Source organism: Phoenix dactylifera, chromosome 1 (genome assembly GCF_051530095.1).
Source record: "Phoenix dactylifera cultivar Ajwa chromosome 1, Ajwa_hap1_PhDact_Kaust_v1.1, whole genome shotgun sequence".
Classification (NCBI taxonomy): Eukaryota; Viridiplantae; Streptophyta; class Magnoliopsida; order Arecales; family Arecaceae; genus Phoenix; species Phoenix dactylifera.
Window position 1 is genome coordinate 21,270,215 of NC_143190.1, and position 15,494 is coordinate 21,285,708.

A 15,494-nucleotide genomic window follows, 5' to 3' on the forward strand; every position below is an offset into this window, starting at 1 on the left:
CAAGGAGCTCTTCGAGTGGAAGCTTGTTCAAGTCTTTAGCTTCTTGGATTGCCGTCACCTTGGCTTCCCATGACCTTGGTAGACAGCGAAGTATTTTCCTGACAAGATCACTGTTAGTATAGCTCTTGCCAAGGCTTTTTAGGCCATTGACAATGTCAGTAAACCTAGTGAACATGCTAGTGATTGTCTCATTAGAATCCATTTTAAATAGTTCATACTTATGAACCAATATATTAATTTTGGATTCTTTAACTTGATTCGTGCCCTCATGGGTCACTTCAAGTCTATCCCAGATCTCTTTTGCAGAGTTGCAAGTAGAGACCCTATTGAATTCATTTCTATCTAAGGCACAATAAAACACATTCATAGCTTTAGAGTTTAGTTGTGCCTTCCTCATGTCATGTTCATCCCAATCCGTTTCTAGTTTGGGTACCTTGACACCATCTACATATATGGATGGGATGTATGGTCCATTTACTACAATGGTCCACATCTCATAGTCTTGGGCTTGGATGAATATTCTCATCCTAGCCTTCCAGTATGAGTAGTCGGATCCATTAAAGAAAGGGGGTCTTTGGGTGGACTGACCCTTAATGTGAGAAGATCCAAATAGGGTTGTCATTTTGATCTTTTAACTCTTGAGTGGAAGAGTTTTTGGCTCTGATACCACTTGTTGCCCAGATAGACAACCCAAGAGGGGGGGGGGGGGTGAATTGGGTTTTAAATTAATTTGGATAATTAAAACGTTATGGATGATTAATTAAAAACTATTGCAAGTTATTTAATTAATGCTAAGTGCTGTGAGTGATGTGAGAGGAAGAAGAGAAGAGACAATCCAATGCAAACACAGAGTTTTATAGTGGTTCGGAGCTACCCCTTGCTCCTACATCCACTCCCCAAGTCTCTCTTGGGAATTCACTATAACCCCCTTGGATTACAGCCGGTTGTTTTGCAAGCTCACAACCAAACTTGTTGTTTTACGAGCTCACAACGAACTCGGTCGGTTTTCCCAGGCTCACCGACTAGAACCAACCCCGATTGTTTTCCCGGGCTCACAATCAAACCCTTACACACGTTGGTTTTTAACTTGGCTCACCAACCAACCTTAATCCCCTTGATTCAATTCCCCGATTGAACCAAGTAAATACAAGTTATAGAAAGAAAGGAAAATAAGCTTCTCAAAAGCAGATGTAAAACAATATAATCAAAAGAGGAGTTTAGAAGCCCTCAAACGCTTTTAAGCTGAAGTAGAGGAATGGCTTCTTGAACTCAGGTCTCCTATCGAATGAGTAGTCGACTTGAATGCAGGAGGAGGAGGCTTTAATTGCTGGGAAGATGTAGTTGGTTGCAGTAAATGCTGATCTTCCCCTTTTTCGTTGAAGAGCACGTTGCAGAGCTTGAAAGCTTGAATGCTTGGAGTGGAATGGTTGTTCTCTGCCTTGCTACAGTCTTCTGTGGCTATTTAAGCCAACCCCCACGGAAACTAGCCGTTACACTGCTTTTTCTGTCCGTTCTGCACACTCTGCGCAGCCTGACAATATGACCGTTGGTGGGTTGGAGTCGACTCGCGCGATCAGGAGTCGACTCGGCTGTAGCGTGAGTCGACTCAAGCTTTTCCGGAGTCGACTCGGCAACTGTTCCAAATTTGAATTAAAGTTGCCGTCACGACTGGGAGTCGACTCGTCTTGACCCGGAGTCGACTCGCCAACTTCTGGAGCTGACCTGGCAATTTTGGAGTCGGCTCATCCACTGAAGTCCGTGGATCCAATTTTGAATTTTGTCCACTCGAGTCGACTCGACTGTCCTTGGAGTCGACTCGAATCTCAGAGCCCGAACTCCCGATTCTCTGTCTTTTGGCTCATCCAGTCTTGGAGTCGACTCGAACTTCCTTGGAGTCGACTCGGCTCTCAGTTTCCGAAAGTTGGTCTTCTGCCTTTTGACGTGAAGCTTGTCTTGGAGTCGACTCGAGCTGTCTGGGAGTCGACTCGAATCTCAGAGGCAGTAACATGGTTTTCTGTCTGTCGATGGTCGCACAGTCTCGGAGTCGACTCGCGTATTGCGGGAGTCGACTCGAATCTCAGAGTCCATAAAATGCTCTCTGACCTTTTCTTTGTGTACCGCTGAGAGTCGACTCTTGCTTTCTCTGGAGTCGACTTGCCAACCATCGGAGTCGACTCGCGTTCCACTGGAGTCGACTCGAATCTCAGACTCGAAAACTGCTCTCTGACTTTTCTTTGTGTACCTCTTGGAGTCGACTCTTACTACCCTGGAGTCGACTCGTTGAACATTGGAGTCGACTCGCGCACTTCAGGAGTCGACTCGTTGACAGGTTCTGAGATGAGGCTTTCTGTTCTTCTTTCTGTTCTCAGTCGGAGTCGACTCGTACTAGTCTGGAGTCGACTCGAGCTCGTGCCGGTGAACTTGATACGCTTGGAGTCGACTCGTGATACTCGGGAGTCGACTCGAGTCTCAGACTTTGGTTCAGCAGACTTCTTAACTTATCCAAAATACTATGAACCAAAATCTAGAGACACTTGGACAGGATTTTCACTGAAACACTCAATTGAATTCATTAGTAATCACAAGATATACTCAAATGCTTTGAGCTCATCAAAATCAAATGGGGTTTTAATCAATCACTCCACAGTACGTGCAGGAGCTGGGATTCAGGGTGATGCACCAAAGGGTGATGCACCAGAGATTGGAGACTCCATCCCTGAGGATGAGGAGCGTACGGATCATCCTACAGCACCTTCAGAGGCTGGACCTTCGTCATCTGTTCCTGCGGGATACACAGATGAGTTTTGGAGTAGGATGATTGAGCTTATGTCAGCTCAGACGAGGACTATCACTGATGGACTGACGAGCAGATTGGATATTATGACTGCTGAGATTAGCGATCTTAGAGAACAGGTAGGAGCTCTACGGAGAGAGAAAGAGGTTCATGGACCATCTGTGCCCCAGGCAGCTGAGTCAGAGATTTCGGCACAGAGTCATCCAGCTCACCGAGCTCCACGCCAAACTCAGTCCCATCAGGCTCGACCTCCCCTCGCCACTTATGCTAGAAGGATGAGGACTAGATCACAACCATTAGATACCCCCTAGGCTGATATTAGCATTATGATTAGAGCCTAGGATATGTATCTAGTTCTCATATGTATTTTGTGTTGATCATGTACTTTGTACTTTGATTGAGGAACATTGTATTTGTTTTGTTATGGCATTATTGTACTACAATGTTCCATTTTGATCAATGAAACTGAAATATTTGTTAATTATTGTATCTACTTATCTATTTCCATGCACCTATTTGATGATAACAAAAAGGGGGAGAAGCAAGGAAAGAGAAATAAGTTGACAAACAAATTGAAAATTATAATAGGAAAGGGTATACATTTAAGGGGGAGCAATTTGTAACAATAAAAATGTTAAAGTCTAATATTTAAATAAAATTTTAGAATTTGGCACATAGAATTTCAGAATTTGGCACATACCTTTCACACCTCGATACATAATCTGAAACTCATACTTTATCTCAAATTTTTGAAGTTTCATCTTTAATGAAATATAAAAGAAAGGGAGAGTAATTCAAAAGGTCAAATTGGAAACATTTGGATGAAATAGGAGGAGACTTCACTCTCAAATTTGAAAAGCTGAAATTCAGCAACTTGAGCCCTTCTAAAACTAATTTTAAGATAAGTATCAATAGGCTCATACTCAATATATTGTAATCATCAAAAAGGGGGAGATTGAGGATGATAGTGATATTTTGATGATTAATACAATGATTAAGAGTATGTTACGAGTAAATTCGATACATCATTAATAAGTCCGTCACTCTCGATACATTAGTATAATGAGATAAAATTTGCGATAGGAAAGGGATAGTGAACTCTAAATTCTAATTCGGCAAAGTTTCAAGTGAAACATACTCTTAAGTAGACAATAATAATTTTCATTGTTTGGAGTATGTAGCACTACCATGACATATATTCAAAATTGTTTAAAGTTTATTTCATTGATTATATGGATGAATCTAACCTTAAGTTGCAGCAAAGTGTGGATTGAGTCGACCTCAAGATTGATTGAGTCGACCCCAAGATTGATTGAGTCAACCCCGGCACATCAAGAAACCATCTGGCACACTTCTGCAAAAATGGCACGGATGAACAGTACTTGGGTCGGCCCAAGAAAAGGATGAGTCGACCCAATCCTCAAGCCTCAAGAAAATAGTTCTCTGGAAACTCTGAGAGGGTCGACTCAAGTTTCATCGACCCAAACTTGAGTCGACCCCAAGTTAACATGAGTCGACCCAAAGGCAATGACATTCAAAAATAGGTTTTCTGGAAACCCTGAGAGGGTCGACCCAAATGGAAGTTGAGTCGACCCAACTGAACCTTGAGTCGACCCAAAAAGTGTTGAGTCGACCCAAGTGACGGAAGGCTGAAATGCAAGGTTCTGTGGTTTCTGAGAGGGTCGACCCCAATGTTGCTTGAGTCGACCCAAGTGAAAGTTGGGTCGACCCCAGTAAAAGTTGAGTCGACCCAAGTGAAAGTTGGGTCGACCCCAGTAAAAGTTGAGTCGACCCAAGCACGGGCAGAAGCATAACGGCTAGTTTTGCAGAAGTACTTTTTGACCTTCCAACAGTGAGTAACAGTTAGTTTTTGAATTCTAACCATTGGGGCTTGCCCAATGGATGAAAGAAACTATTTAAAGTGATACTATTCATCAGAGGAAGTATCCTTTTGCAAAATATCAAAGCTTACATAAGAAAGAGAAGTGCCCTAATCTTCTTCATCCAAGTGCTTCATTCAAGAGTCAAAAAGGAAGTGGTTGAGCAGACTCCAAAAGATATCAAATGCTCCATCCACCCTTGAAGAGTGAAGCATTCTTGACAAAGAAGATAGAAGTCTCATCAAGCGATAACTATTCTCTAAACTCTTCTTTGTAGCTTATATATGTTATATTTGCTCATCTAGGAGCTTCAACTTTCTTCTTTCTTTTTATTAATCACCTTGTAAAGGTTTGTTGGTGAGCCCGCAAAACCAACGGTGTAGGTTTATTGGTGAACCCGTAAAACCAATTGTGAAGGTTCGTTGGTGAGCCCGTAAAACCAACATAGGTTCTTGGTGATCCCGAAAAACCAAAGTGTAAAGGTTTTTGGATTGTGAGCCCGGAAAACAATCCAACTGTAATCCGCGGGATTATAGTGAATTCCCAATGTTGGAATCCCTCGCACGCCGCAGAAAATTTCAGAAAAATTCTGCGCGCAGCGGAAGACATGCGCGAGACTCCGTTCATCGCATGAACATATTTTAAAATCGTCGTTCGCAGATAGATTAGGATTAAATACTTTTTATATGATTAAGAAGATCAGATCTTCACCTTGTGCGGGTAGATGATCACCGCAATCTGATGATCGTGGTATTTGTTGAAGGTTCACTTAAAGCCGCACACGCGTCCGGCCTCTACAGGTATCCACACGAGGAGAGGACCGATCAAAGATCTCGAATCTCCCCGGGGACGCGTGATACCCTTATTTTAGTCCTAATCCAATTAGGACTTTAGGAACCTACTCCAAGTAGGACTCTAATTTAATTTGAAGTCCTAATCTAATTAGGACTCCAGGAGTCCTACTGCAAATAGGACTCTTATTAAATAAGATCAAGCCCAATTAATTAAGTCCAATTGATTTAATTAAATTGCAATCCAATTGCAATTATTTCTTCTTCTACTCGCTAACTTTTAGTGAGTTAAAACAATTATCAATCAAATTGATAATTATAAATTATTTGTGATTGCAAATCACAATTCAACCATCAGATCGGTCAATACCTCTAATGTGTGTGACCCCATAGGTTCTATTCTGTCTGGTAGTGAGATATACTGCGATCTCTATCACAATATCATTGAAAACTCTTTTCAATGGGTTGGAACAATTCCAACTCAACTCACCAGAGATTATCAATCATCAAGATAGTCCCTGTGAGTCTCACCATCCACCAGTGACACCTAGCAGCATGTAGTGGCTACCCAGCAGAATGGAATGATGAACCTCTAGGTGCAGTTAGTATATAATACAGTCCTTCTATCGTGGATCCCTACAGGACGGAGGTCATGGATAACTCGTCAAACCCCATCGTCTGTCATATGTCAAGATTTATTCGACTTAAGTTCGTGAATGGAAAACTCCTTTTCCACTGTACATACTATCCCGACCGAGGATTTACGAACTCAGTCTCATAAATCACATAGGATCTCTCTTAACCTATCAAGGTTGATAGATTCCATCTAGATGCACCCCTCCTACAATGAACCTACTGCAGCCAATCTGCACCACAAGAATCTAATTGGCTAGGGCTCATGTTTATGTGCTCGTCAAACTACAGCAACCTCACTGTGAATAGTCGAGGCATCGCAGGTCAAAGGACCAGTCATACAACTACAGCATCAAGTAAGTCACTGACGAGTGGATAGACATCCAAGTGACTACTTGCTATGGTCACGCTCAGTACCCTTGTTCTCTAACAAGCACTTGCACAATTGCTTCAGTGTCGCCACACTGTGGACTCAAGACTCGTCCATCAAAGAAAGCGATCTGTGCTAAATCTCAGCGGATCGATCACCGTCCTCGTGATGATCCATCGATCAGGAGCAATTCAGAAATTAATCACCAATGACACATGCCTCAAATTCTCAACTCTTGAGAATATGCGTCATCACCTTATTAATTTCTTGGACGATTCATGGACACATAAGAACATGAATGAAAAGAATGCCCATTCTAATAAATTCATTATTAGGTCAAGTACAAATTTATGTCCCAGAATAAAATAATGCGTCAGCCAAATTGGCTTCTAGGGCATACTTCTAACACCCAAGGGGTCGCTTGGGGAGTGGACGTAGGTGCTTAGGAGAGCACCGAACCACTATACTTCTTGTGTATTTGTATTGTGCATTGTTCTAATTTCACTCACTCATCAATTGACAGAAGTAAGATGGTAAAAATTAAGAGAAACCAATTCACCCCCCCTCTTGGCTTGTCACCTTGGGCAACAGATCCAATGCTTGCTTGCAGCCCTTTCCCTTGCTTGCGTTGGAAACCAAGAGAGGGAGAAGAGGGATGCCGCCAACACCTTTCTTTTCTTTTCCCTTGCTTGTGGCTGAACCAAGGAAGAGGAGAGGGAGGCCACGGCTTGGAGGGGAGAGGGCTTCTATTAAAGCCCTAGGGTGCCGCCCACACCCCTTTTTAAAGCATGAAGGGCTCCTACAAATTAGGAGCCCTTGATCACTTTCCAAGAGGGGCGCCGGCCCCTCTTGTGTTGCCGCACCAAGGAGCGCCCCTCCCTCTTGGTTAGCCCTAATCCTCCTCTAAGGAGGATTGGGATGCCCTAATGTGGCTAAGCCCTAATCTAATTAGGCTTAGTCCAAGGGTAAACCAATTTTGGGTTTGATCCATGCAATGTCCTAATCCAATTAGAACTTAATGAATCATGACTCAATTGAACCCTTCAATCCTAATCTAATTAGGAATCATTTTGATTCATTAGATTAGTAATTAATTGGGACTTAATAAATCCTAATCCAGTTAGGACTTATTTAATTTTAGTCCTAATCCAATTAGGACTCTAATTTTAATCCGAAGTCCTAATCCAATTAGGACTTTTAGGAATCCTATTCTAAGTAGGAATCCAAATTGAATTCAAAATTCTAATCTAATTAGGATTGTTGGAATCCTATTCTAAGTAAGACTCCCAGTCCTACTCCAAGTAGGATTCGCAGTCCTAATCCAATTAGGACTTCCGAAATCCTACTCCAAGTAGGATTCGTGTTTAAGTCCAATTAATTAATTCCCATTGTTCCTTCTTCAACTGATCATCATTCAAATTGATTACTCGTGATTCATAATCATATTTCAACCATCGGATCAGTCAATACATCTAGTGTGTGACCCCATAGGTTCTATTCTGACTGGTAGTGAGATATATTACGATTTCTATCACAATATCATTGAAAACTCCTTTCAATGAGTTGGAACGATTCCAACTCAACTCATTAGGGTTTATCGATCATCGAGATATTTTCTGTGAGTCTCACCATAGATACAGTCCTTCTACCGTAGATCCCTACAGGACGGAGGTCATGGACAACTCGTCAAACCCCATCGTCTGTTATATGTCAAGATTTATTCGACTTAAGTTCGAGAGTGGAAAACTCTTTCTCCACTGTGCATACTGCCCCGGCCGAGGTCTTACGAACTCAGTCTTATAAATCACATAGGATCTCTCCTTATCTACCAAGGTCGATAGATTCCATATAGGTGCATACCCTACTCCTACAGTGAACCTATTGCAGCCAATCTACACGGCATAGACCCGTATGTCTAGAGACCATGTATACGTGCAGTCAAACTACAATAACCTTACTGTGAGTAGCCGAAGCACCGCAGGTCAAAGGACCAGTCGCACTACTGCAACATCAAGCAAGTCACTGATGAGTGGATAGACATCCAAGTGACTTCTTGTCTTGGTCACGCTCAGTACCCTTGTTCTTAACAAGCACCTGCACTATTACTTCAGTGTCGCCACACTGTAGACTCGAGTCTCGTTCATCCATAAGAAAAGCAATGTGTGCACTGATCGGATCGATCACCATCCTCGTGATGATCCATTGATTAGGAGCATTCAGAAATTAATCACCAATGATGCATGGCTCAAATTCTTAACTCTTAAGAATATGCATCATCATCTTATTAATTCTTGGACGATTCATAGACACGTAAACAATATGAATAAAAAAGATGCCTTTTTATTTATTCAATAATAAATAGTCAGGTACAAAATTATATTCCTAGAATTAACAATGTGTCAGCCAGATTGGCTTCTAGGGCATACATCTAACAATCTCCCACTTGCACTAAAGCCAATTGGTCATATATCTTAGTCCCATCTTCTCAAGGTGGGCTTCAGTCTTTTGCTGACTCAGCTGCTTAGTGAATGGGTCTGCCACGTTGTCCGCGGAGTCTACTCTCTGCACCTCGATATACTTCTTCTCAACATAGTCGCATATGAGGTGGAAGCGTCGCTCTATGTGCTTGGACTTCTGATGAGACCTTGGCTCCTTAGCAAGAGCTATGGCGCCATTATTATCGCAGTAGAGTGTTATGGCATCTGATGTCATCACGTCCAACTCTGCAATGAATTTCTTGAACCAGAAGCCTTCTTTAGCAGCTTTAGAGGCGGCGATGTATTCAGCTTCCATAGTAGAATCAGCAATGATCAGTTGTTTAGAACTTTTCCAATTCACCGTACCACCATTGCACAAGAACACATATCCAGATGTTGACTTCCTATCATCGACATCAGTCATGAAGTCTGAATCTGTGTACCCTTCTACCTTGAACTCTGATGATCCTCCAAAGACCAAGAATAAATCTTTAGTTCTTCTCAAGTATTTAAGAATATTCTTCACAGCTGTCCAGTGTTCTTCAACTGGATTCGACTGATATCTGCTTGTGACACTCACAGCTAGGGCTATATCAGGTCGTGTACATAGCATGGCATACATGAGGCTCCCTATTGCCGATGCATAAGGGATCTTGCTCATGCGTTGAATCTCTTCAGATGTGTTGGGGCACATCATCTTGGAGAGATGAATTCCATGCCATAGGGATAAGAGACCCCTTTTAGAGTTTTCCATGCTGAACCTTTTCAGCACTTCCTCTATGTACATCTTCTGTGATAGGCCAAGCATCTTTTTAGATCTATCTCTATAGACCTTTATTCCCAAAATATAGGATGCTTCCCCAAGGTCTTTCATGGAGAACTCTTTTGACAACCAGACCTTGACCGAGGTTAGCATGGAAATATCATTCCCTTCAGGAGGATGTCGTGCACGTACAGTACGAGAAACACGACAGCACTCCCACTAACCTTCTTATAGACACACGGTTCCTATTCGTTCTTGATGAAATCAAACGTTTTGATTGCATCATTGAAATGAGTGTTCCAACTCCGAGATGCTTGCTTTAGTCCATAAATGGACCTTTGCAGCTTGCAGACCTTGTGATCTCCATCACTGGAAGTGAAACCCAAAGGTTGTTCCATATAGATATCTTCATTAAGATATCCATTCAGAAAAGCAGTTTTCACATCCATTTGCCAGATTTCATAATCATGAAACGCTGCAATGGCAAGCAATGTTCGGATGGATTTCAGCATGGCTACAGGTGAAAAGGTCTCCTGATAGTCAATGCCTTCACGCTGACTATACCCTTTCTCCTGATAGTATGAATAACGTCCCCTGGCTAGCACATCGAATGGGCCACATACATCTGTATGTACCAGGGTAAGTATTTCAGTGGTCCTCTCCCCATGTCCTACAAAGGGCAATCTGGCCATTTTTTCTTGAAGATAGGACTCGCAAACTAGATATGACTCGGAAGTCAATGAGCCAAGAAGCCCATCTTTATCCATTTTGTTCATTTTGTCCTCTCCAATATGGCCAAGCCTGAGGTGCCACAAATACTTTTGGTTTATCTCATCCCTAGATCTTTTGGATCCTTTGGCACTCACTTCTTGCTCAGACACATTTATAGATACATCCATATGCAAATGATAGAGACTGTCAATCATAAAACCACGTGCGACTATTTTATTTCTGAAATAAATAGAACAGTAGTCTTTGTCAAATATAAAAACATGACCTTCCTGTGCTAGACATGAAACAGAAATCAAATTTCTGCTAGCAGCAGGTACATAATAGCAGTCTCTAAGTAATAAACTAAAATCAGACGGTAGTCACAGATGGTAGGTGCCCACAGCCACAGCAGCAACTTTTGCCCCGTTGCCAATCCGAAGGGTTGCTGCACCTTCCGCCAGCCTTCTACTTTCCTTTAGACCCTGCATGGTAGTGCACAGATGAGCACTAGAACCAGAATCTATAACCCAACTAGAAGTAGAAGAAATCATTAGATTAGTTTCAATTATGAGCAAGTCTATACCTTCTGAAGATGTGTCACCTTTCTTGTTCTTCAGGCTCTCGAGGTATGAAGGACAGTTTCTCTTCCAGTGACCGTCAACATTGCAGTGGAAACATTTTCCTTTGTCATTAGCCTTTTTCTTTTGAACTTCCTTCTTTGGCTTTTTGTCTTTCTTCTACTTCTTAGCAGGCTTCTTTTTCTTCCAAGTAGACTTTCTCTTGGAACCAGAAGTCAACTCAGCAGCAAGGACATTGTCCCTTGAACCTTTCAATGCTCCCTCAGCAGTTACCAACATATTTATCAGTTCAGTCTTAGTGCATTCAATCTTATTCATGTGGTAGTTTACTATAAACTGACCAAATGAATCAGGAAGGGATTGAAGGATCAGATCTACTTGCAATTCCTTGTGCATGTTCATACCAAGCTTCTTAAGCTCCTCTAGGTCCTTGATCATAGTCAGACCGTGATCATGGACGGACTGCCCCTCACGCATCTTTGCTTTGAAGAGCCTTTTGGACACTTCAAAACGAGCTGTGCGACTCTGCTCACCATACAACTCTTGCAGGTGTGCCAGTATGTCCCTAGCAGTCTTCATATTTTCATGCTGGCATTGGAGTTCATTGGACATGGATGCCATCATATAGCACTTGACTCTAATGTCATCATCCATCCATTTTTGATGCATCTCACGCTGAACATCAGTAGCACGTGTTGGTAGTGTGGGGATATCTGAATCGAGTACGTAGCCTATTTTCTCACAGTTCAAAATAATTTTGAGGTTTCTTAGCCAGTCCTTGTAATTGGTACCGTTCAATCGGTTGGTCTCAAGAATACGGGTCAAAGGGTTTGAGGCTGACATTATGATCTGCAGAGAGTAAAGATTCTAGTTAGACTTTTGTACTTGATCCTAATCTGTTCTAAGGACTTTTAGAACAAATGTACCTCCCACTATTTTTTCGAATTCCTCACACTCCCCTGGTAGGAAAACGGAAATCCTACACGACTAGGGTTTCTTAGTGGGTACTGCGGTTCCACCGATTTACATGCCACCTCACCTAACAGTTATTAATGACACATAAATTGATGAATGTACAACTCTTGTACAATACTTTTCAAGCATGTTGCAGTACTTCTTGGTCTCTAAGCCATGAAGACCTCACCTAATAGTTATTGGTCCCATTTCTTAGTTAAGTCAGACCCACCGTATAACCGTAGGAATAAAGTCGTCATTGGGTCCTCACCCAACAGTTATTGGTGCCCAACCCCACCTTTACCCTACAACATCTTGTTGGGAACCCGCCCATGCCGCTGATATTTCAAAAAAATTCAGATGGCAGCGGAATCGGCATAAGCGGGATCGACGTTCATCGCATGAACGTTGTTTCATGAACCGTTCGTAGTTAGATAAGAATTAAAACTTTTTAAACCTTTAGGAAGATCATATCTTCACCTTGTGCGGGTAGATGATCACCGCAAACTGAAGTTCGTGGTCTAGGATGAAGGTTCGCTGGAAGCCGTTCAAGTGTCCGGCCTCTACGGGTATCCACACGAAGCAGTGATCCGATCAAAGCTCTCTTGTCTTCCCGGGGTGCTAGCTCCCCTGCAAAGACTTCTTTTGATGGCTGATTTCCTCTCTTTCAATCAACCCTTGATTGTGCTTGAGAGGAGGAAGAAGAAGGATGAAGAAGAGGAAGAAAAAGAATCCCCACGCAGCCTTCTTTCTTTTCCCTGCATTGGAAGGAAGAAGGGAGGAAGAGGATGCCGCCAACACCTTTGGCTTTTATCTTCCTTGCTTGCGGCTGAACCAAGAGGAGAGGAGAGGGAGGCGTACGGCAAGGAGGAAGAGGACTTCTTCTATGCCCTAGGTGCCGCCCACAAGTCCCTTTTTATAGACATGTGGAGCTCCTAGCATTTAGGAGTTCTTGATGTCTTTCCTAAGAGGGGGCGCCGTCTCTTCTCCCTTCTCCACGTGGAAAGGGGAGGGGCTTATCCCCTTCCTCATGGTAAACCCTAATCCATATTAGGTAGGGATTGGAATGCCCTAATGTGGTCAAGCCCTAATCCAATTAGGCTTAGCCCAAGGGTGAACCAATTTGGATCCAATCTAGGTAAGTCCTAATCCAATTAGAACTTAAATCAATTTTGACTCAATTGAACTCTTCAATCCTAATCCAATTAGGAGTCTTATTGATTCATTAGATTAATAATTAATTGTGACTTAAGAAACTCTAATCCAAATTAGGACATATATAATTTTAGTCCTAATCCAATTAGGACTCTATTTGAATCCGAAGTCCTAATCCGATTAGGACTCTAGGAATCCTACTCCAAGTAGGAATCTAATTTTGATTCAAAACTCCTAATCTCATTAGGATTGCAGGAATCCTATTCCAAGTAGGAATCCCAGTCCTACTCCAACTAGGATTCCCAGTCCTAATCCAATTAGGACTCTAGGAATCCTACTCGAAGTAGGACTCTTGTTTCAAGTCCAATTAATTAATTCCCTTTGTTCCTTCTTCAACTGAATATCAATTGAATTGATTACTTGTGATTCATAATCACTTTTCAACCATCGGATCGGTCAATACTTCTAGTGTGTGTGACCCCATAGGTTCTACTCTGACTGGTAGTGAGATATATTGTGATCTCTATCACTATATCATTGAAAACTCCTTTCAATGGGTTGGAACGATTCCAACTCAACTCATTAGGGTTTATCGATCATCGAGATAATCCCTGTGAGTCCCACCATCCACCAGTGACACCTAGCAGCATGTAGTGACTACCCAGTAGAATAGAAAGATGAACCTCTAGGTGCAGTTAACGTGTGATACAGTCCTACTATCGTGGATCCCTACAGGACGGAGGTCATGGACAACTCGTCAAACCCCATCGTCTGTCATATGTCAAGATTTATTCAACTCGAGTTCGATAGTGGAAAACTCTTTCTCCACTTTATATTACTGCCCTGGCCAAGGTCTTAGAACTCAGTCTAACAAATCACATAGGATCACTCCTCTTCTATCAAGGTCGATAGATTCCTTGTAGGTGCATACCCTACTCCTATAGTGAACCTACTGCAGCCAATCTACACTGCATGGACCTATATGGCTAGAGACCATGTATGTGTGCAGTCAAACTACAATAACCTCACTGTGAGTAGCCGAAGCACCGCAGGTCAAAGGACCAGTCACACTACTGCAACATCAAGCAAGTCACTGACGAGTGGATAGACATCCAAGTGACTTCTTGTCTTGGTCACGCTCAGTACCCTTGTTCTCTAACAAGCACTTGCACTATCACTTCAGTGTCCCTACATTGTGGACTCAAGTCTCGTCCATCCAGAAGGAAAGTGATCTATGCACTGATCGAATCGATCACCGTCCTCGTGATGATCCATTGATCAGGAGCATTTAGAAATTAATCACCAATGATACATGGCTCAAATTCTCAACCCTTGAGAATATGTATCATCATCTTATTAATTTCTTGGACGATTCATAGACACATAAATAATATGAATGAAAAGATGCCTTTTATTTATCCAATAATAAATAGTCAAGTACAAAATTATGTCCCTAGAATTAATAATGTGTCAGCCAGATTGGCTTCTAGGGCATACATCTAACACATCTCATGTCTATAGAGAGGTCCAGCCCCCCGATGCAACTTGCCCACTGTGTCCAGCCGAGACAAATCAACATCAGAAAGACCTTAGCAGCTCTACTACAGTGGAAGACCTATTGACTTAATATTGGTTAATCAGGTCTTAGTGTTTGCAACTTGAGCTCTTCATAAGAGGTAATCGAACAATTGGCCAGGTAAGCGGGTGGGAGGCTCCCCTTACTCAGAGAGTAAGGTCCAAATTAAGTAACCACCTTTCATGCTTTCCTAGACACCAATTAGATCAATTAATCTAATATGACTTGCTCATGTCGGTTCACTGTCGACTTGATTGAGGAGGTTTTAGTTTAGGTCTCATTGGGTTTGCTACATCACATGTAAACCTATTTACCCGACTCTCATTCACATCACATGCAAACGGCACATTGCAGGCAGTTATAATCGCAGCAATAATTAAAGCTAAACTTTAAATAGGTGATGTTCATGGATTCTAATTAGGTCATATTACAAGCACATGCACGTCAATCGATCAACTGGTCTTCAACTCTTGAATTGGTTCCAAGCCTCCTTGATTCGATCCTTGACCAACAATTGATCCAATCGCCATCAACCGCTTAGACCCCTGCTCATCTCATGCATCATCTTCGACTTGATCGTTGACGTACATCACATCACAGAAATACAACCAGATATAAAATAAAAACAAAAATAAATTACATCTCCCTTTTAGGAGGCACGCAGGCCTCTCAAAATATTAAATAAGATGCATGCAAGCATCTAAAAAATTACATGACATTGCAGATCACATCGCAGGTCTTTACATTTAATACCAAAAGGGTTTGAATCCTATGATCATCACCGCATGCAACAATTATACTTTTCAGATCTG